Below are 22485 nucleotides of genomic sequence, written 5' to 3'. Positions count from 1 at the left end.
AGCTGACCGTCCCTTAATATGACATTCACATTAGTTCATTCGCAGTGGCGGCGGCCTTGTGAGTTATTGTAATTTTCAATGGCTTAACCAAAGACGTCCAGATATTTATTTCATGAATCATATGAATTGAAATATTTTTGTGTCAAAGAGAACGACTAAGTAAAGTGTCTCATTTGTTCTAAATATTTGCAGTTTACGGCTCAATACAATATTAAACGACATTTCGAAAGGTATCGTTGTGACTACGGACAACACGTTCTTTCAGGTATGACATTTGACAATATTGAAATAGCACTAGAAACATTACTTTCTATTGCATTTGTATACTTCTATAATTTTTATTTGTAGTTGAAGCTAGATTACAAAGACTGAAGGATGTGAAAGAATTTACTTGTCGAGTTCCAGACACTGAGAATGTCGTAAGAGCTTCATATCGAATTTCTGTGAACTATTTAAATCACTGCCCTGTGATAGATTTTCACGATTACGTGTGTTTACAACACATGTAATGGTAATCTTCTGATCTACGTACATTAAAAGCCAGTATCGAAATAGGATACGCGACGATCACTTGGTATATCTTCTAAGACTTTGTACGTCATCATTTGTGCCAAATATAGATAAACTTGTTAACAATAAGAGTAGCCAGAAAAGTCACTAGAGAAATGTAAAATACAAACGTCACGAAATCTACAATGTTCAGCGTTCATATTGAGATAATTGCATTAAATTTCCTTACAGAATATCATAGTGCATTCAAGCAACCACTGAAACTCAGCAGACATAGCCTATGTTTGTAAACACAAAGTACACGATCGCAACGAAACGTCGCAGCTGGTAGGAAGAGGTAAACCCACTCTCCCCTCTTCTAACTGCAACTGCGCATCCCTGCTCTAGAAAAATTTGGAATTTATAACCATACAAAAACACACCCACAGCACATACTAAACATTCAACTGAATTTCAAAACACACACCCTTTTCGACACAATCATGAACACACACACAACAGGAAACCAGAAGATAGCGCTGAACCTTGCTAGGCTTCGGACAATGACGAACACTACGTCGAAACTAGTCAGCCAAGTTATTTTTATAATATTAACACAGAAGGAAGTTATAACTTTAATCAGTCAATATACAAGTGTTAAACGTGTACCAAAGAATGAATAAACTTGTATGTTTGGTAGAACTTCTAAGGCTCAATAAAATTTGAAATTGCTCTAATTAAGCTGTATGTAATTAATGTTCAATTTTATTCCATAGAGTTTGGGCGAGTTATTCTGATTTCGTTAAAAAAAACTCACTAGGTACTCGCTACTGCTGCAACAAAACAACCCGTAACAAATTAGGGTTTATATGCCTACTGTAATGCGCAAAAATAAAAGTAGATTTAATCCAATGGAGCTTATAGGCCTGCCCTTGAGTCTTCAGAATGATTTCTGTTTCTAAACTTCTCAATTTCCCATTTTTATTCTGAACAAAACTTTCGTTATTGGAGAACAAGAAATTGGAGATCATTGAGTTCTTTGGATTAAAGAAAAATTAAAGCATTGGCTGAAGGATGGCGCAAAACTATAGATTGTAATAATTTTATTTTAGATATTTACGTAGTTTGTACTTCACAATCATCTCAAAAGACGTCGAATACAATTTTACCTTAATCTTTATGATCATTATCATTATATCATTAGAGATCGAACATAACCCTTTTACCTAACTATGCACATAAGTTAAATTTAATCCATAACGCTTGTATTTAAAAGCATCCGTATAAATTTCATAGTGCTTATAAATGCCCATTTTAGGGATAATAGACTATTTTAGGAATATGAGCCTATTGACACTTACGTGTAACATATTTTTGTCTTTATAATTCCCTTTCATTATAATATTCATTGTTTAAATAATTTACCAATTCTTGTTGCTTGTTACCTATTGCATTTAATTACTGAGACAGCATTCTTGCGTATCTCCGTGTTCATAAACGAAACAGCCTCTCCAATAATGTGTTTACTATATACAGAATGTTTCAAAAGTATAGGTCTAAAATGCAGGGGTCACTACAGGACAACGAAACAAGACAACAAGTTCTAATAAACATCGGTCCGGAAATCAACCGTTTTCAAGATATGTCATCACTGTGACCACCGATTGGACATGCCTCACACATTTGCAACCTCATTTATTACCTGTTATACTTAATTACGGCATGTACCTCCATTTTTCCAACATGAGCTATGCGATCTTTTGGATGATGTGTCTCTTTGGGAAAGGTAGCTGTTATGGCACATGCATGATGGAGCACTGGCTCACTTTCATTTGAATTTTCGAGAGTCCTTAAGTACAAGCTTCCATAACAGGTGAATCGTCTATGACTTACACACATCATGGCCTCCCAGGTCCCCCGATTTCAATCCTCTACATTTTTTTTTGTTTGGGAATATTTGAACTGTTTTGTGTATTTCAGTTGTGTTGATAATGTTATCAAACTCCGGGAACGCATTGCTAATAGTTTTGAAGGCACTAGAGACATGCCAGAGATATTCGAACGTGTACAATTTTTGGTGGGAAAACGTACTGGTGCCTACTTTATCATGAAGGTGATCGCCTCTGGATTTCGTTACCTAATGACGTCAGGGACTGCCGGACTTTATCACAATTCAAAATTAAATTGGAAAATTTTGTCTTAGTTAATGTTTTTATGTATTGCTAGAAGTATTGATTTGTGTTTTTTTTTCTTTTTCTTTTTTAATCTAGATTAAAATTCCAAGTTTCTTGTTTATGTTAGTTAATTAGTTAGGATACAATTAATTATGATACTTAATCACTCATTTAAAGTTTGTGTGATTGCAACCTGTGATATTTATGTGTGGCTTTACTTTGTTTATAGTGTCTTTTTTCTCTCTCTTTATTTCTTGTGTAGCTTTATTTTGTATATAGTGTATTTTTCTGTTTATTTATATTATTGTATTTGTATTGCTGGTGTTGTGGAAGAGAAGGCCTGGTGGCCTTAACTACATCAGAATAAATAAATAAATAAATAAATAAATGATATTGAGCACATATTATAATGTTCTCCAATGCATATCGTATGTTGTGTTACCCCAGAGCACCTGAACTGACGAGACATACTAATTATATTTCGGGAACGGTTGGTTTCCGGACTAAGTTTATTAGTAGACGGCGGGCTTGGGATACCTTTACGGCGACAATAGTTTGATGCACAACGGAGCTTACACATGTGACGTTACTCTCGTAGGTACATTTTGTTAACAACGAAAAATGACCTGTCAGCCGTCCCGTTGCGCGCTTTAGGAACCGAACCTTAGCCAGCAGAGTACTGTGCGCAGTCATAGTGAACAGTTGTCTGACGTTAGTGTCGAGGTTGTTTGTCACATTGTTGTTTACGTATACAGTAGATCGTCTCGTTTAGGCACAGTGAAAACGTAAACAAAGTGAAGGTAACGTGTGGAGGAGGTCGAGCCTATACGATAAACACGAGGGATGCACAAGGTTTTTAGTTACAATTAATTATATTAATTAACATTAATTGACATATTTTCCAAAAAAAAAAAAAAAAAAAAACAAAATAAAAGAACACAAATTGCATGTCTTTATCATACACACATTTTAACAAACAAGGAATTGTAATATTGTAATAATTCAATACAACAAATCATATTTTGCTACTTAGTCTATATGATGTTGTTTCCAAGCAGCATTTTTACGGTCATAAATTTCATTCTCTGTATGACTAACATAATATCACCGTCTTCTGTACTGTACCTGAATAAATTGAACTTTGAGAAGGGATAATTTTTATGTTTAGGAAACAGTGTTGTCATTTCAGACCAATATACTGTAGTTTTGTTAATTCGGCCACAGAAGGCGGTGATATTATGTTAGTCACACAGAGAATGAAATTTATGACCGTAAAAAATGCTGCTTGAAAGCGACATCATGTAAGTAGCAAAATTTAATTTGTTATATTGAATTATTTCAACATTACAATTGCTTGTTTGTTAAAATGTGTGTATGATAAAGACATGCAATTTGTGTTCTTTTGTTTGTATGTTTTTGGAAAACATAATTTCAATAATGCTCCACCATAAATGTTGTAACTAAAACCTTGTGCATCCCTCATGTTTATCGTACGGCTCGTCATCTCGCACATGTTACCTGCACTTTCTTTACGTTTTCACTGTGCCTAAACGAGACGCTCTACTGTATTTGGTAACGTGTACAAGTGCAATTTCGAAACACCAGTCGTATTATTTGCATTCACTATTGACATCCTATGATGTTGAACGGTCGTTCTCAAAGGATAAAAACTTTGAGTGATTGCCCCAGGACGTTTCAGTTCGCAAATCTTCTGATGTATTTTGTTGTTCATTGTAATGCCGGCAACGAAACCGAAGAAGACGGAACCTTGCATGCATAAGGTACTCTATTTTCAATCATAACCAGACTGTACTACCTTTGTTTATGTCCGCAGTGTGTGCCCAGAACCGAGTGTGTAAAAGCTACAGTACAGTCAATGCATGCGTTCATTGATTGCTAAAGTATCTCGGTTCCCTCTATTTATTAGGCTGTGTTACCTTGCTTCGCTATCCTCTCTCAGTCCTCTAGTTTGTACCGATACTTTTGAAACACTCTGTATGAACGCGACGTTAGGTTTGTACTGATCCTCGAATCAAATTGTCACTTGTAATCTGCTTATCTGTATCTGTAATACGAAAAGAAAAGCGTTGAAGAAGTGGCTACGTTAATGAAGTAGCAGATTGGTAGAGAACAAGGTTTCACGACAGACGAGGATTTTTCTGCCAGTTCTGCGAGAAAGAAATAAGTTGTACTATAGGCTATGTTTTTGCGTTTTTATGCATCTGACATGTTTCGCCTTTCTGTTTACTTTTCGCAAGGGTGACAAGGGTAAATCACGCTGTAGACTGCGGCTGTATTCATGTAGCCACAGATTTGTCACGTTACGATGTCTACAGAGTATTGTTAAGATTTTTTCAACGTGAACTTCCCCTTCGTCATGTTGTGGGGGTGAAATGTAGGTATGTTTGGATGGCTGGAAAACTAAATGAACCCTTCAGTAGTCGCACGGGCACAACTGTCACTACGTACTCGTAAAATCTCTCAGGCCATCTAGCTCGGCTCGATTGCACTGTTAACCGCTTTCCTCGTAAATCTCCAAACAAACATCTAGGCAATAAAACAGGAAAACAAACCAACTGATTACTGGACTACTGCATTAGATTCCCCACCAATACTTGATGACCACAACAACAGTAAACCCATAAACCTGGCAGTAAAAGTAAGAGCACTGCATTACAGAAATGAGTATGAAACCAACCAAATAATCAAATCGTTCAGGGGTCCAATGTTTGCTCTCCGTAGTTATAGTCTTTTGTCTGTCATATTAACTTCCCTAGTTTCTTTCTTCTTCTATTTTCTACCATTATCTTGTTTGTTTTGCTTCTTTGTTTTCCCATTTATTTCGTTTTCTGAACTACTCTGTACAGTGTGAAAATGAAATAATCTTGCAGATTGAATGGGACAATACAGTACACTTAAATGAATAGAAAACCTATATTACGTTTTGTGATTAACTGCACGGTTAATTAGAAAATTCAGTTTGAAGTTTTCAGCAGTCCAACCACATTGCCGCTAACACACGCTACTTGTGATACAGATGTAAGAGGTCAACGAATTCGATGAGTCTCCGTACGTAAGTTGCTATCTGCCCCGACGTTGCAACCAACTCGCATCGTGAAGTGGCTTGAAATTAGAGATTTTTAAAATTAAATTTAAACGAAAACCGTCTACGCCAGACCTGCAGAACTGTAGCTCCTGAGGGGGACTGTCTTCTTACCCACTTCTACCCCACCCACCTTTTCTACCAGTGTGGTAATGGCGTTCTAGTTGCGCACAGCTACTCGTATATCAACATTCATCCTTGCGGCGAAGGTACACAATACGCGTACTGCAGTTTGAAGAGACTGAAACATGGCAGAATCTAAACCCGTGAAGAAATACTACTTCCAAAAGAAATGGGAATATCACTATTTTGTTGTTAAAGAACCTACGAAAGAATTATTTATTTACTGTGTCCCATCCAATTTATTTCTACTAGTCATTTCAATATTAAACGACATTTAAACAAAGTCCATATTAAGAATTATGGAATAGACAAACTTTCGGGTAAGTTCATTATTACGAACTGTATATTGATTACTTACTCATGGCTTTTAAGAAACCCGGAGGTTCATTGCTGCCCTCACATAAGCCGCCATCTGTCCCTATCCTGAGCAGAATAATTCAGTCTCTACCATCATACCATGTGTATGAATTAATCAACCTATATTATATTTGTATTCTATAATTTTGAAATATATATTAGTCCTACTTTTCACGTGCGATATTATTCTTCTCTAGTGTTAATATTATATTATATAATTCCATTGCCGCTGTAATTATATTTTAGTTCCTATTTTATTTTACTTATTTATTTTTATTATTATTATTTTTTATTTTAATATTATATCTGAACTGCGACCGAGCACGAGTGCTGCTCATTTGGTCTCAAATTTTGTTAATACTACTGTATCTTCTTTTTATATTGCATGTGTTATTTTATTTCTATTTCTCTTGTTTTGTTTTCTAATTATATTCTCTATTCTGTATATTTAAATTTAAATAAAATAAATAAATAAATATCCCATCTTCCTTCAATCCATTTTTACGTTATCCTCCTATCTACATCTCGGCCTCCCCAAAGGTCTTTTTCCCTCTGGCCTCCCAACTAACACTCTATATGCATTTCTAGTTTCGCCCATACGTGCTATATGGCCTGTCCATCTCAAACGTCTGGATTTAATGTTCCTAATTTTTATGTCAGATGAAGACTACAATGCGTGCTGTTCTGCGTCATGTAACTTTCTCCATTCTCCTGTAACTTCATCCCTCTTAACTCCAAAACATTTTCCTAAGCACCTTATTCTCAAATACCCTTAACCTCTATTCCTCTCTCAAAATGAGAGTCAAAGTTTCACAACTATGCGGAACAACCGGTAATATAACTATTTTACAAATTCTAACTTTCAGCTTTTTTGAGAGCAGACTCGGTGACAGAAGCTGCTCAGCCTAATAATAACAGGCATTTCCCATATTTATTCTGCGTTTAATTTCCCCCCGAGTATCGTTTATACTTGTTACTGTTGCTCCAATATATTTGAATTTTTCCACCTTTTCAAAGGATGAATTTCCAATTTTTACATTTCCGTTTCGTACAATATTCTGGTCACGAGACATCATCATATATTTTATCTTTTTGGGATTTACTTTCAAACCTATCTCTTGTATATTGATTATTTATTTATATAGTCTCTTGTTAAATTAAGGATATCACTCGTTGTGTTCATTTTGTATTGAAATGAATAGTGACATTTATATTAACTTTCAAGGTTCATTACTTAAACGCTACAAATTTATATTTACAAAATAGAGTGAAACTAGGTGATACTGTAATGAGAGGCAAACACTCCAATAGGCCTCACAAGATTCTAGATGTTCTTTATGTTAGATTATTAGAGCATTTAAAGTGTTTGTAAGCCTATATCCTAGGTACTTGCAGTTAAAATGATAACGTGAAATAAGTGAGATTAATTATTTTTAATGTTGTGATAACAATTTAGTAAACGAACATACTATAGGTCTATACTTATATATATATATATATATATATATATATATATATATATATATATATATATATATTGTAGGACATATATTAATATCTTCATTATTGTAGTATAGACTTATATCTAGCCTTTCCTATAGAAATATTAGAAATATAGAAAAGTTGACAGTATTACAGTATTTTCAACCCTCTTCTGTGGAAGGAGAGTGTAATTAAAAAAAAAACTGAATGCTTCATTCTTGTACAATATTTAAACATTAACCATGGAACTCATTGTAATCACAAGAGAACATATTCCCCTACACAATATATATATATATATATATATATATATATATATATATATTAATTAATGAATAGTGTCATATTCCAGCAAGAGATGCAGTGTGCAAATAGTTCTTGTTGGTTATTTCAAAACTATGTTTTCTGAGTTACGCCCTTCTTCCAGCTAACTCCTCAATTTGTGATTAGAGGCAGATCCATCACATTGTATTATTATATAAATGCAGACAATTTATTGTAGTTCTATCTCCTTATTTTGGTGCGAACTGAATTATTACAGTAAACTGAAAATCAAAATGCAATTTATAAATTGTCAAAAAACTAAATTGTTAGGAATTCCGTTAATCGTGTGTCACTTTCATGACATCGATTTTTCACTCTTTTCCACTTTGCTTTTTAATTTTCTAATACCTCCCCTGCTAAATTGTCTTGTTCCCATCCCCTCCCCTTGTCTCGTAGTAACGTACCACTGTATCTGTTTTGTTTCAGTTCCGCACAGCTGGTGGGTCTGCTATGCTGAGTGTTACGTCTCAACCTTGAGCATTCTTGGCGAATTCTAAGAAGATAATTTCCGTGACTACTACTATTGGCTGATCCTGTAAAGTTTCAAAGGTGAGTAGAAATAATGTTTAATTGAATGTCACTAACTTCATGGAAACTTTAAATTTCCTCAAGCTCTAGGTCATCCTTGGTGGAATAAAACGCTGTCATTTCGGGGTTTTTATCCCCTGCCTCCATTGCGGTTCAATAAAAGTAGAAAATATAGGAGTATTTAGCCTAAGATTGAATATTCGAGACTTTTCAAATCATTTCAATAAAATATCAGGATCAATCACATGGAACTTGATATTAAGATTATAATTATGTAAAATAATGACATTTGCATACTAAAGTGACGTAGGCAATGTAATGTAATTTCGATTTTGATTACAAATTATTTGCAACAGTGCACAATTATTAGCAATAACATATACAAAGTATGTGCTGAAACAATGGACCATTTCATATCCTCATTGTCTTGTTTCCCGACAGATTGAATTGAACCAGCACGCGATTTTAGACCCTATTGTACGATCGCGGAATAAATCTTGGAACAGCTATTTGTGCAATAGCCTAACTATAGAGTAAATGGAGCTCCTTGTTGTATGACGTTCGTTTATTCTAAGGTCATCTATTCCATAGTTAGTAGAATTGGAGAAGAGGTTGGCAATACTTTAGATGGAGTTTTGTTTATAAAGTGCATTGACAATATTAGTATTCTTTATATTTCTTAACATATTAGTACCGGTGCTATTTTGTCCACGGAGCTTATTATAAAGAAATGGATATGAATGAAAAGGAATTAGAAATCAAAACTACAGAATGTAAGGGGTATAAATGGTATTATTTTAACTGACGATTATTCATGTCATAAGGAAGAAAAAATGTCCTTACAATTTTTTTCTAATCGAAACATTTAACTTAATATTAAAGTTTATAATAATAGACGTTTTGCAACGTTGCTGAATGGAGAGGAGGGAGTTTAAAAGTACACAGTACTAGAGATGGGAACGATATATGGTTTTTACGAAATACCGATATATCGTTTCGATATAGCGATATATCGATATCGAAATTTTGATTCAGTATATCGTATAATATATCGGTTTTCTCATAATTTTATCGATTTTTTTGTGGAATTATTATCATTATCAACAACAACAACAAAATCCACACTAGACAACTCCGATAATTCCCGAGAGATGGCGCTACTGAAGGTGGACAGTTACATAATTGTGCAACTTCACTCAATGCCTTGTTCTAATTGGCTGGACTGGAATTGGAATTAAAACTGTTTAATATGCTGCATCAAATTCAAAATGCAGCGTGTGCGAACGTGAGACAGACGGGAGGTTTATCTACTATTGTTTTAATATTGTTATTAATGTCCTCCAAGGCAAGAGCAACTCCCACCCTGAAAGGGAACCATCTGACCTCAAAACGCGTATCAAAACTTCTATATCTACTGTATATTCTGAAATAGAAAGAGAAACAAGGATTTAATACCGATGTGACATTTGTTTACGTCTATGATTTCTATGTACAACGTAGTGCTGACATTCTGTTTTCTTATATCTTTTAGTGAATAAAAATTCTATCCCTATAATCATCACCATTGTTGTTTGGAATATTGGAGTGTAACAATAACTTGCAATGGGAACTTACTATAGGCCTAGGAGTTTTGTATCACATCAACTGTGAAGTTTGTTAAAACTTGTAACATTCTAACTACAATTTACTTACATTTAAAAATGATTACGTTGTTAAGTAGGAAAGAGCATTATCTGTGTCCTGGATTGAATCCTATATAACATTAGAAGAATTGAATCGTATTCCAATATCAAATACTCAACCATGTAGAGTTCACTTAACTCTTTCCCACTATATCATTTAAGCTCCCTTGCCTCCACCATAATTTTTATTTAGGTTAGGACCTACATCATATGGTATTGAAAATGTATTGTTTATTGTTACACTTTTACATTTATGCTTTTGAATGTTATGATGTTAATTTCAATGGTAAAAAGGAATATTAAAATTTAAGTAATTTTATTATAATACAGTAATTGTAAGCATGAAAATGCAATTTGCTTACGGAATAGCGCTATATCGATAATCGTTCCATATATCGATATATTTTCTGCGATATATCATTTATCGGTATTTAATTTATTTCCTCTATCACTACACAGTACAGCTCAAGCGTGGAGGAGGGAGTTTAGAAGTACACAGTACAGCTCAAGCGGGTGCAGACATACCGGTACAAAACAGATGCTCTGTTCTAATGCAGGAGCGATCATGACAATACCGTTGTTTACATAAAACGAGCAGCAAATACAAACTTTAAATCTCATTAATAGAGCGTTATGGTAAATTTACATTTTATGTAACAATATTGCTCCCATTTTCAATTGTACGTCTAAAGAATAAACAATAATGGTTTTCTGCGCAAAATCACACCAACTTTTTTTTTCCAACCCAACATTTTAATCTCTTCCGCTACCGTAAAGCAGTATCATTTTAAAACAAATATCTGGTTGCGTGATTGTCAAAACGGAGTAAGAGACTCCTAGTTTCTAATAATCGTTGAGAAACTGCTACGAAAGTTCGCCGATTAGGTAACCTTCTTTGAGGAAAACATTGACGATACATCCTTCTTGCCTCACTTGAATTACGACGACTTTATTCATAAATTAATAACATGATATTCATAAACTGTGAATGACATTGTAAGTTGTTTATCGAATACCTATACTGAACTGCCATCCGCCCGGCAGGAGACCTATGTACAGAGAACTTAAACTCAGGTGACTCGTACTTATGTCTTGCAGAGTATTGCCTTCTGAATGTTGCCATGTCTCTCACGCCAGAATATTAACAAATTTAAGCATGCATTTTTATTTAATTTCACGAAAACGTAATAGAGCATACAAATATGTATTTAAACTAATATTAACTCTTTGCTAGATATACCTACTGATGTAATTGTTTTCGTAATTTTACTAACTATGTAAGCAGTATAACGCAAATAAAATAACAATTTTTTTTTGTGAAAGTTATCAAGTTTTGACCCTATGTTGTATGGACATTTTTTGATCCTGTAGACTAGGAATGAGACGATATTAGCTCCCAATCATGGTAGAAGAGCTCGACTTTGCTCACGAGCGCATAGCGCATCCACTACGTAGCGTCGTAACGTAGACAACAGAGATGTACAGGACATGCACATGCAGCGAATAAAGGCAGAAATTATTACAATAACTTGCGTTACTAAATTTCTGGCTATGTAATAGGGCTAATTACTAAGTTATTTAATATACATGTACATATATAAACAAATCGCAAAGGAAAGGGTTTTTAGGAACGAAAAGAGAAATAGGAAAAGTTAATTGTATGTAAACCATTTTATTGTTAAAAGCAATTATTTATTATGTAAATACTTCACTTCATTGGTTAGGAGAAACTAATAGGGTCTACCTGCTCGACGTGTGTGATCTCTAAGTACTTTTGAGTACTTGTTGAAAAAATAATAATGGCAATATTGATTGAAATAGAGTATATTGATTGTGTGACTGTGAAAATGTAGTCCTTACTCTCCAGTCGTGATTATGTAATGAGTTTTCTTAGAGTGATTTGTGAGATGCACGTAACACGAAAAAACAAATTGATTAAATTAAGATACTGAGAGCCATCGTAATTTTTGGGGTTAATCATTTAAGGGGATATGTATGACTTTTAAAACTTCCACAATTTCAGCTAAAATTTGTGAAATTTAAACTGTATAAACAGATCTATAATAATATCATCTGTACAAAATTTGGTGCAATTAGGTCTAATAGTTTTGAAATTATATTTTTAAGTATATTTTATATTGACGTTGCTAAAAAAAGCTCCTTGCATCAAAATTTTCAAAATTTTTAGTTCATATTTGCTCAAAATCCTGAAAATAGTTATTGGAATAAAAATGAATTAGCATTTTGAGCTTAGTATATATAATTTATTTCAAGAAAAAGTCTGCCCAGGCATCCTGGGTTGCCAAAAACACAGAATAACGCACATATAAGAATAGTAATGATTACAGTAAGATAGATGAGCCAAATTTAAATGTGAACTAGGAGCTTAAGTTTAAGAAATAATAAATTTGTACATATATTTGTAACAATCACACACTAACGAATAGAAAAGGGGGGGGGGGTATTATGATATTCCGTATAAATGATTTTTCAGAATTGCCACAGACCCTTTAATGGCTGAAGTAATTATTTTTGGAATGATGTCATGGATTCCAAGTGTTTTGATAGTGTTTACAGTTGATCGTGGGATGGTGCCCCTCGCTCCGATCATTAAACCATGTACTTCCCAGGTGCCTTCCATCTGATATTTTTCTCGAAAATACGGAATAGTAGGCTCATAAATTTGTTGTTTTTCTTTGTTGACCTCGGATGGTTGGGTCTGGCTCATCTCAAATCTAACAGTTGGGTCCAGTATAAAGCCTTTACTATTAGTCTTGTCTAGAGCCACGATGTCCGCTCTTCTAATTCCGCCGCCTTCAGAAGCAACGCAGTGCACCTCTTCATGGACCTCGAAGGATTTGTTTCTAAGGGCTTGTGCTATTAGTTTTCGGATGTTATGATGGCGTGAATTTCTCAGGAGTTCTCCATGCTGACAGGATCCTAGGACGTGTGCTAAGGTTTCAATCTCGTTGCAGTATCTGCAACGGAAACCGTCCAAGGATCTCCCATGAAGACTTCTCACTGGTGCTACGTTAGCATTCATCTTAATTGCGTCCCGCCATTCAGAGGAAGATAGACCCTCCTTAGAAAAAATCCATTTATTTCAGGGCGTATATTCTTGAAATAAAATAACACCTTTTCCTTTATGTGGAAGCGCACACCATTTGTCGTACTCTTGTTTCCTAAGATTCTGTCGTAGTTTATGGACATTACTTATATCCAGATCTTCAGGTGGAATTTTTAACTTCCTGGAAGATACATAGAAGATACAATATAAGTTAAAGTGCAATCAAAGATAAAATATCATTTCTAAATTAAAGAAACACGTAGTCTAATAAAAGTAAATATCCAGAAACAAGCAACAAATAAAACATCAACAATACATTTAAAATAAAGAAATAAAAGAAATCTGGATACAATCTACTGACCCAGATGTAAATTAATTTACCTTCGATGTCAATTCCGAAATGAATTTATTTCTCTCTTCTCCTGAATAATGCCATATATATTTCATGTTGCCTGTCATAATGCCGTTTTATGTTGTTGTTTTTTTTTTTTTTTTTTTTTTTTTTGCAAATGATATTTTCTTTTACACAACAAACACTGGACTTCATCACCATGTTCGAAGCATAAATATTGTATCTTCCACTCTTCCTTGAAAGCTTTAAGCGCTTCCGTTCCGTCATGATGTGCTGTGTTCTAAGATCTGTACATCCTTTAGCAATGTTTACAGATAAAAGAGCTCCGCGCGCGCGCAGCGGGCATAAAAGAGCTCTCGCTCGCAATTATTAGTCGCCATCGCAAGACTGCTGTAGACCGTCCCCGACGACTGTGAAAAGGACGGCACTTATACCCCTTACATCCTGTATAAGGGAGAAGATACATAGAAGATACATCTAAGCTAATGGCGATAGTGAATGACTATAATAATGTACTAGGAAAAAAACTGATGTCATAAGCCATGTCATAATCAAAAGAAAGAGCATGGGAGTCTGTAGCCAGGTTATTTAATACTCAGACTAATACTGATATTAGCTAATATCACACTATTGCCTTATGAATAAGTTTAAAATTTAATTTTATTTATTTAAAAAAATTGCATTTTTACAATGTTGATAATTGTACTATTTTTACATATCTGTCATGTGTTTCAAATCATCATTAATTAATTGCAGTACGCTTAAAACAGTGTCCATTTTTAATCTAAATCTTTCCAAGAATTCTTTATTGTCATAATCATTTCATATATCAGGCCTATTTTATTATGCTCTGCCAACGCGTTGCAATATTTTCCAGGACATCTGTTCTCTTTTCTTTTGTGTCCAATTAGATGCTACCACTACCTACTATTGAGCACAGGTGAAGAAAAGAGAGAGCGCGCTAGCTTCTTATTTTTTTCTCTTGGTTACTTAACGACGCTGTATCAACTATTGGGCTATTTAGCGTAGGTAGAGTTGATGTTAATGAGGTAGTATTTGCCGAGATGAGGCTGAAGATTTGTCATACATAATTAATATTCACCTTACGGCTCGGGAAAATCTCGGACAACCCAATCAGCGCAAGCAGGAATCGAACCTACGTCCGAGCGCAACTCCGAATCAGCAGGCAAACTCGCTACCACCTGAGTCACGTCGATGGCTGATAGCGTCTTATTGGTCATAAAGAGTAGGAAAGGGACGTTCCCATGGAAATCTTTGGCTCATTCAAATGTCATAAGTCTGTTGTTTTATCTTATATTATACTTGGAAAATTATCAGCACGAATCTGCGGAAATTATTAGAGTTGAAATAGGTCCATGTTACACATAAGTTACATGCACATTTTCATTTTACCACAACAAAAAGATAACATTTTATAAAATAAATTTCTCAGCTGTCATATTTTACGAAGACTGCAATGTAATGCAGTTGATAATTAATCGATTTTTAACATTAATTGTAATGAAATCTTCAAAACAGTGATATGCAGGATAATTCACAAGGAGTTGACGGCACTTATGGAGCATATTTCCGAAGACATTTTGAGCAAAAAGTATATAAACATGAGTAATAGAGATGAACAAAACTAACTGCCGCTCTCACTCGCTGTGTTCGTTGCATTTGTCTTTCGAGTCTCGTCTCGTCATTCTCGTGCGCTTCGAGTGTCGCTCATTATTCTCGAAATAGCATTTGGTCGGCGTGTAAAGATTTAGTAACTTTGAATAACATACATCATTTAAATAAACAACATTATAAATTTTTAAATGAAACAAAAAGGCAAGACAAAACAGAACAGTATCTTAGTTATCAAAATGTTCTGGTTCTATTATATAATATTACCTATGGTTATATAAATAGAAAAAAAAATTCTCGAATAAATTTGTATTTATAAGAAACATAAAACATAATGTTAATATCTTTTTTACTTGAAATTGCACACTTGATCTCAAACATACGAAAAGAAAATTCCAAGCCTTTTAATAAGGGCCTAGTAATTAAATAAAGACTGGGGAGCGGATTATTATACACCGGAAGGTATAGATGATGTTCCAAATAGGCTACTTCATTGTTTGTACATGTGTAACAGTTGCCAAATTAGATAAAAGTTTAGTCAGGTATAAACAACTGTGACGATTCAAGGCTGTTTGACGTTCGGGACTTCGGGAGTGATCAATCTCGACGTCTCGCAACACTCACAGGCAGTATTTAAGTCAACGACGCGACGTATAGAACATTATCTTGCGGGTTTTCGGCTTTTCGGGCGATGTTAGTCTTTCTAGATCGTTGTTCATCTCTAATGGGTACTATTCATAGTTACACTAGTTCTAAGTTGTTTGTAAAATACCATTATTCTTTAGTTTTAAGGTAAAATAATATTACAGACAAAGAATGAACTATTCAGGAGTATCATTTCTTTAATTAGCTAGTATTCTGAAGCTAAAACTTGTTTTGAATTTCTTAGTTGCTTCGTACAGATTTTTCTCCTTTTTTCGATTTTTAACGACAAAATTACATTTTTCTTACACACTCCCACAACAACTGTTACAAATCACGTCACTCTTATAAATTCTTTAAGACTGTACATTAGGATGCAAAATTAAACTCCTAAAGTCCTATGATTTATAATATTGTTGTGATAAGTGCGTAAGAGTGATGTAATTTTAGTTACAAATTGAAAAACAATATCTGTACAAAGCAATTAACAACGAATTTTTAGCTTCAGAACATACTTCTGAATAGGTCATTCTCTATTTGTAACATTCTTTTGCCCTTAAAACTAAAGAAAAAAAAGTATTTTATTAACAACTTGAAATTAGTGTAACTCTGAAAATACTAAGATTAGGACACATGTTTATATGACATTTTTTGCTCAAAATGTCTTCGGAAATAAGCTCTGTAAGTGACAGTGACTCCTCTTTAATCATTCTGCATAATAGGATGGATACAATAACATATAGTTTAACTTACCAAGGCATGAAATTATATGATACAGTAACTTAGTTTGATGATTTTAAGATGAGATCTATTTTTCATATGGGAAAACTGTTTTAAAATAAAGGCTTCTTCATTACAGTGTTATAGAAGCACCAGATTCATCTTAATATTTTCAACGCTCCACCTATATTAAAAGTTTAGTTCGTCATAGCGTAAAATGTCTAAGGAGATAGCATGTGTCTTGCTTATCTCTGTTTTGTATGCAGTAGGCACGATTCATTGTCAGATTCTGCAGTCATTTGGTATTACAGCACTTATCTTGCAGTCAGACCCAACTGTAGCGAAACTCAATTTCACAGAGAGTTCACCTTGCAGGCTACACATTGCGTGTCACTTTACCCAAGAGGGCAATATCTGGAATGTATAGGACTAGTAAAGGTGCCCCAGTACACCGCACCTTGGTTTAGAAAATTGCTATGTCGACACGAACGCTCTATGTGATTGAAAAATTACACACCTGCCTCCAAGTGTACTACACGCGCTGGGATTCCGCAATGCAAATTGTTCCCTACAGAATCAATCTAGGTTCTGTTCTCGAGTTATGTCATAGAACATCTGACCAGGGAATACAACCCACAAACCTGAAGTCAGCGGTCAGAATTTCGACTGCAGTGTGTTGGTTCACATTTTCTCCAGTTCTATCACAATGAAGACGACGTTTAATGCAGAAATTAAATTTACGTGAAGACAGTTTAATTTTATGGCGTTTTGAATCTCAGAAGCATTTTGGCTCATTTAAAATGTATATTCACTACTTTTTTCACCTAATTTTTCTATTTATGCATTTGGCAGTTTCTTCCATTTCAGTTTGGATTTGTCTAGAACTTGCATCGATCAGGTTCTTCTTGGCAGGCAATGTTTTACAAAGTACATGTTATCTGTTCTATAGTACATACCATCGGCTAAGAATGAAAACCTCGTATCTCAATTAAAAAAAATGCGCTCTGTCTTAATCGGAAGATATTCTCGTAATTCATTCGTAAAAGATGTAAAAACAATAGTTTCTGTTTCTGATTTAAAAGACAATTGAATCAGCTATGTTTAAAAAATATAAAAATGAAGTCTACAGATAGTTTTTTGTTCCTCCTATAAAGTCTGGTTTCCGTGAGATACGAGACCTTCATTCCTAGCCGACGATACATTTTATCTTTCCACGCTCGCGGAGGTAGTGCGGAAGCGGCAGTGCACAGCGCAGCTGTCCACTTGACAGCGTGAAGAGATGAAATGTATATTTTGTATTATCTTATCTTTTGAATATTTTGTGATTTTGATATGATTTAGATTTCTATTTTATCTATACCTATCGAGTTTTCGATCTTCTCTTAACTGGACAAGAATTTTCTTGGTATAATATTTTTAAAAATAAGTTCAGTTTAGCTTTTCTTTTTCCTTTTGTAATGGTCCTTGCTCTTGTATTCTCACGGTAAAACTGGTTTTTAAATAGCCTATACATTCTTAACATTGTAGTTTGATTATTTATTGTAGAGGGTATTCTTGAATACAGAACTTATACTACTAGGTTCAAAAAGTTCCCGGAATTTTACTACCATTTTTCGTATTAATATATAACAAGGGATATTATACATTTGTTTTGTTGGTAACATTCATGATGTCATTTCCTTAAAGTTTGTTGATAATGGCAATTATTGGTTTTGAGTTGTAGGCATTTGTTTATCATAGTGTTTTGTTTGTTCGTCGCATTTTGTAATTATGTCCACAGAGCAAAGTACAAACATCAAGTTCTGTGTTTTGCTGGGGACATGATCAGTATGGCTGATGAAGATGGTGATTTCTTAAACAAAATGAAACTGGTGCTACTTGTACGACCCAGTCCCTAAACGACAGTCATCTGAGTGGAAATCGAAAACATCTCCTCGGAAGCAAAAATTTCCTAGGGACACTTCCAAAGGCAAAGTTATTTTAAATGTTATGTTTTATTTAACGACGCTCGCAACTGCAGAGGTTATATCAGCATCGCCGGATGTGCCGGAATTTTGTCACGCAGGAGTTCTTTCATATGCCAGTAAATCTACTGACATGAGCCTGTCGCATTTAAGCACACTTAAAGCAAAGTTATTTTGGAAGTTTTCTTCGACTCTCAGGGTCTCATGCACCATGAGTTCATTCCAGAAGGTCGTACTGTAACGAAAGAATTGTACGTAGAAACCCTCCGTCGCCTCTGGGACGCAGTGAGAAGGAAACGTCCAGAAAAGTGGGTAGAAAACAACTGGTTCCTTATGCATGACAATGCACCTGCTCATCGCGGAATTATTGTAAAGAATTTTCTTGCCAGGCACAACATAACTGCTTTGGATCACTCACCATACTCTCCTGATCTCTCACCACCTGATTACTTTCTGTTTCCCCGTCTGAAAAGTCATCTGAAAGGACGGAGATTCAATGCTGAAGAGGTTATCGCAAACGCGACGAGAGCACTAAGACGGGTTTCACAAAATGGCTTCCAGGCCTGCTTCCAGGAACTCTACACGCGTTGGCAAAAGTGTGTTGTTGCGGAAGGCAACTATTTTGAAGGGAATGCTGTAGAATAGTGTTTAAGGTACGTTGTTTCTATGATGCTAGCAAATTCCGGGAACTTTTTGAATCTAGTATGTATAAGTCATAAGCCTATATGTAGGCTGTTTGAGTTTGCAAAGCGTTATTACACTTATTTTGTTGTTAAATTTTGATGTCTCAGTTTATGGAAAAAAGTTCAAGCAATTTCAAGGCACATTCTTTAAGAAGAATAGTATGACTTCTGAAAAGAACGATCTTATATCGATGTAGTATTTTCCATTAAACAGTTAATAGAGAAGATGCGCAAATTTAATCTATCACTTCATATATATTATTTTTAGACCATAGAAAAGCTGATGATAGAGTTTACAGAAGAAATTTGTTGAAAAACCGTTGAAAAAAATCTGTGGCGCTACAGCCCATGAAGGGCAAAGACCGACCAGCCGGCTGCTGGCCTCACCTCCACATGCCGAAGCAGAGGTGGACGATCATCCAACCAGAATGGAGGTATTGTGTGGTTAGCACGATGGTTTGTGAAACCGGATTTTCGCTACCCCAAGTGCATTACGATGCTGGGTGGGCACCGATTCCATACACTGGTCGAAATTTCGTGAGAAAATTTCTTCTCCCATGAGGACTCGAACCAGCGCGCATTCCGTAACGCGAGTCCTAGGCAGGATGCATTGGACCACTACGCCACGGCGCGGGAAATATTGAGTACAATATTCAATTAAAGACTAATCCACAATAAACCGGGAACAAGAACCAGAATAAGAACGAGAAGTAAAGAACGTGAAAGTGAAGATTTTTTATTCACAATAAACCGATAACGGAAACGGCTATGGATATTAATATGTATGTCAATAACGATATGTAAAGTCGATATTACGCAGTCTGATGTTATTTGTGTATATCTGACCAATGCTATTCTCTCATGAGTACAAGCCAGCCAACACAAACACAGATTAACCAACTTCGAAATTTAAGATAAGGAATATTTACGAATTCAATTCACGTGATAATCTGGTCACATATACAATACGAAAAGAGATTCTAATGAAATTCTATGTTAGTTACAAGCAATGAATGAATAAAATATAATGTCACGGCCTCGTTGCTACAAAATATACGACGTGCTTTTTGATGAGAACAAAGTGAATCTAGTAGGCTGTGTTCGGAAACGAGAACGGCAAAAATTATAGTACGAGATTTTTTGAAAACAAAACGAAAGTTATGCATAAGAGCTAAAATTATTATAAATGGTCGTATTAACCCCTTTAAATAATTAGGATGCGATATATTAATAAAAGTTATAACATGATGAATAGAGATTTGGAAAACAATACACTAACATAATTATAATGCTACGAAAGGGATGTATAAAATATACGTAGAAATAAATATATCAAGGGAAGTAAGTTTGGGACTCTGCAACATCGTATCAAAGCTTACTCCACTCCTCGGGAGAGACACGTGGATGATGAGAGAACTGGACAAAGACGAATAGAAGTAGCGGAAATGAGATTTCTAAGGTCTCTGCTGTGAGTAACTTAAGAGATAAACTGAAAAGTAATTACATAAGAAAAGAATTGGGGATAAAAACAAGTCTGATAGAGGAAACTAGAAGTTGTCAGTGAAAACGGTACTATCATGTACGAAGAATATCTCCCACCGCAAGAATTTTAATACACTCCATCGAGAAGGCGGGATGTAGGACTACCTAGAATCCGATGGAAACTGCATTTCACCTGAGTTTGGTTTCGGGACTGGATATCATCCAATATTTATATTTAAATTCACTAACTAAAAAATGAATTACAGAGTTTGAGTTTCTTAATTCCAAAGCAACAAACAAAACAAGTCTAAAGTTTTGTAAAACAGTGTATTATCAGACGTTTCTATAAATAAGAATAGTAAAATTTAAAAAAAAAAATACTAGGAAATTGAAGAAGCCGTGATGAGAACTCTCAAACATCTGGAATTATACAATTTTTTAATCTTAAAAAGAATAAGATATCTGCAACTAACAAGGCGTATTTTAAAAAACAGACTGATCAATTTGCTTGGAACATTTTATCAACAGTAATCTCACTAGACGTTTTGATTTATCTAGAGAAAATCAAAACTCGAGTGGGATTTAACTGACTATTACACGATTAGAAGAAAGTATATAAAGATTAGAAGTAACGAAGTACTCCAATACAATAAAATATTGACTTACGAAAATACAACTGTCTTCAAATGTATTATTGTACCATCTCAACATTACAAATATTACGTGAGATGCATGCTAGAAGGCAGTAGTGAGCAATGCCTTCTCGTCGAGAAGTTCTCGATCTATTATACACGATGGCAATGTTACTAGTCAAGAAGGCTGTGTTGATTCAGTTTCATTTTTATTAAAATGCAACATTCCACTTCAATTATCCGAATCCCAGTAATCAACGTCACTTGACAGATGATTTTCAATAAATCTTAATATTAAACACTCTCTGATACGTGACTATCCATAATATCATATAGCAGAAGCTATAACATAACCTAACTAATATACACAAGTGTTAGAAAAGTTTTAATTAACGATGATGACATAAAAAAAAGAATAATTTTAAAAGGAATAATTATTGAATGTACAATTTTCAAATTTGAATGTGGTTGGTGGTTCAATTGATGTTATATTGGACGTGTGCGTAATAGAAGTGGAACTCGTTGATTTAGGCCTACATGGTGTATTCAACTTATTCAGAATTTCCGAATGAATAATTTTAAAGGGATAATTATTGAATGTACAATTTTCAAATTTGAATATGGTTGGTGGTTCAGTTGATGTTATATTGGACGTGTGCGTAATAGAAGTGGAACTCGTTGATTTAGGCCCACATGGTGTATTTAACTTATTCAGGATTTCCGAATGGTGCTTTTCATTTATTTGTAAATCGGATTTCAGAAGATGCACAGGTATGATCAGTGATTTTTATTAATTCTTGTTCTTGAATGCCAATGCGAGTCATATTTGAAACTGCTGTGCATCGACTGGAGTGGTTTGTAATTTTATATATATTTTTGACGTCCAGACCAGCGCAGTTTCCAATGTTGGCAAACAAAGAAACAAATGCTAGGGACGCGATAAAATTAAACAAATGCTAGGGACGCGATAAAATTGTGCGATAAGCAGCCATGATTGGTTGAAATTCGTCCTTTCGTACCGTTTTATTGGTCAAAAGTAGTATGACGTA

General features: G+C 34.6%; 2 protein-coding genes across 2 annotated transcripts in view; one reads left to right on the top strand and one right to left on the bottom strand.

Moving 5' to 3' along the window:
• LOC138700056 (alpha-2Da adrenergic receptor) overlaps positions 1–22485 on the top strand; it is a 687508-nt gene that overhangs the window by 253323 nt on the left and 411700 nt on the right. The window contains exon 3 of the mRNA XM_069826359.1: positions 8479–8601. The gene's annotated coding sequence lies outside the window, so the exon portion shown is untranslated. The remainder of the gene's footprint in view (positions 1–8478; positions 8602–22485) is intronic.
• Positions 1–22485, bottom strand: part of LOC138700054 (sodium channel protein Nach-like) — a 198292-nt gene that overhangs the window by 124795 nt on the left and 51012 nt on the right. The window lies entirely within an intron of this gene.

The sequence above is a fragment of the Periplaneta americana genome, chromosome 5 (genome assembly GCF_040183065.1).
Source record: "Periplaneta americana isolate PAMFEO1 chromosome 5, P.americana_PAMFEO1_priV1, whole genome shotgun sequence".
Classification (NCBI taxonomy): domain Eukaryota; kingdom Metazoa; phylum Arthropoda; class Insecta; order Blattodea; family Blattidae; genus Periplaneta; species Periplaneta americana.
The sequence above is the reverse complement of the archived record's forward strand: the minus strand, read 5'-3'. Positions and strand labels throughout refer to the sequence as shown.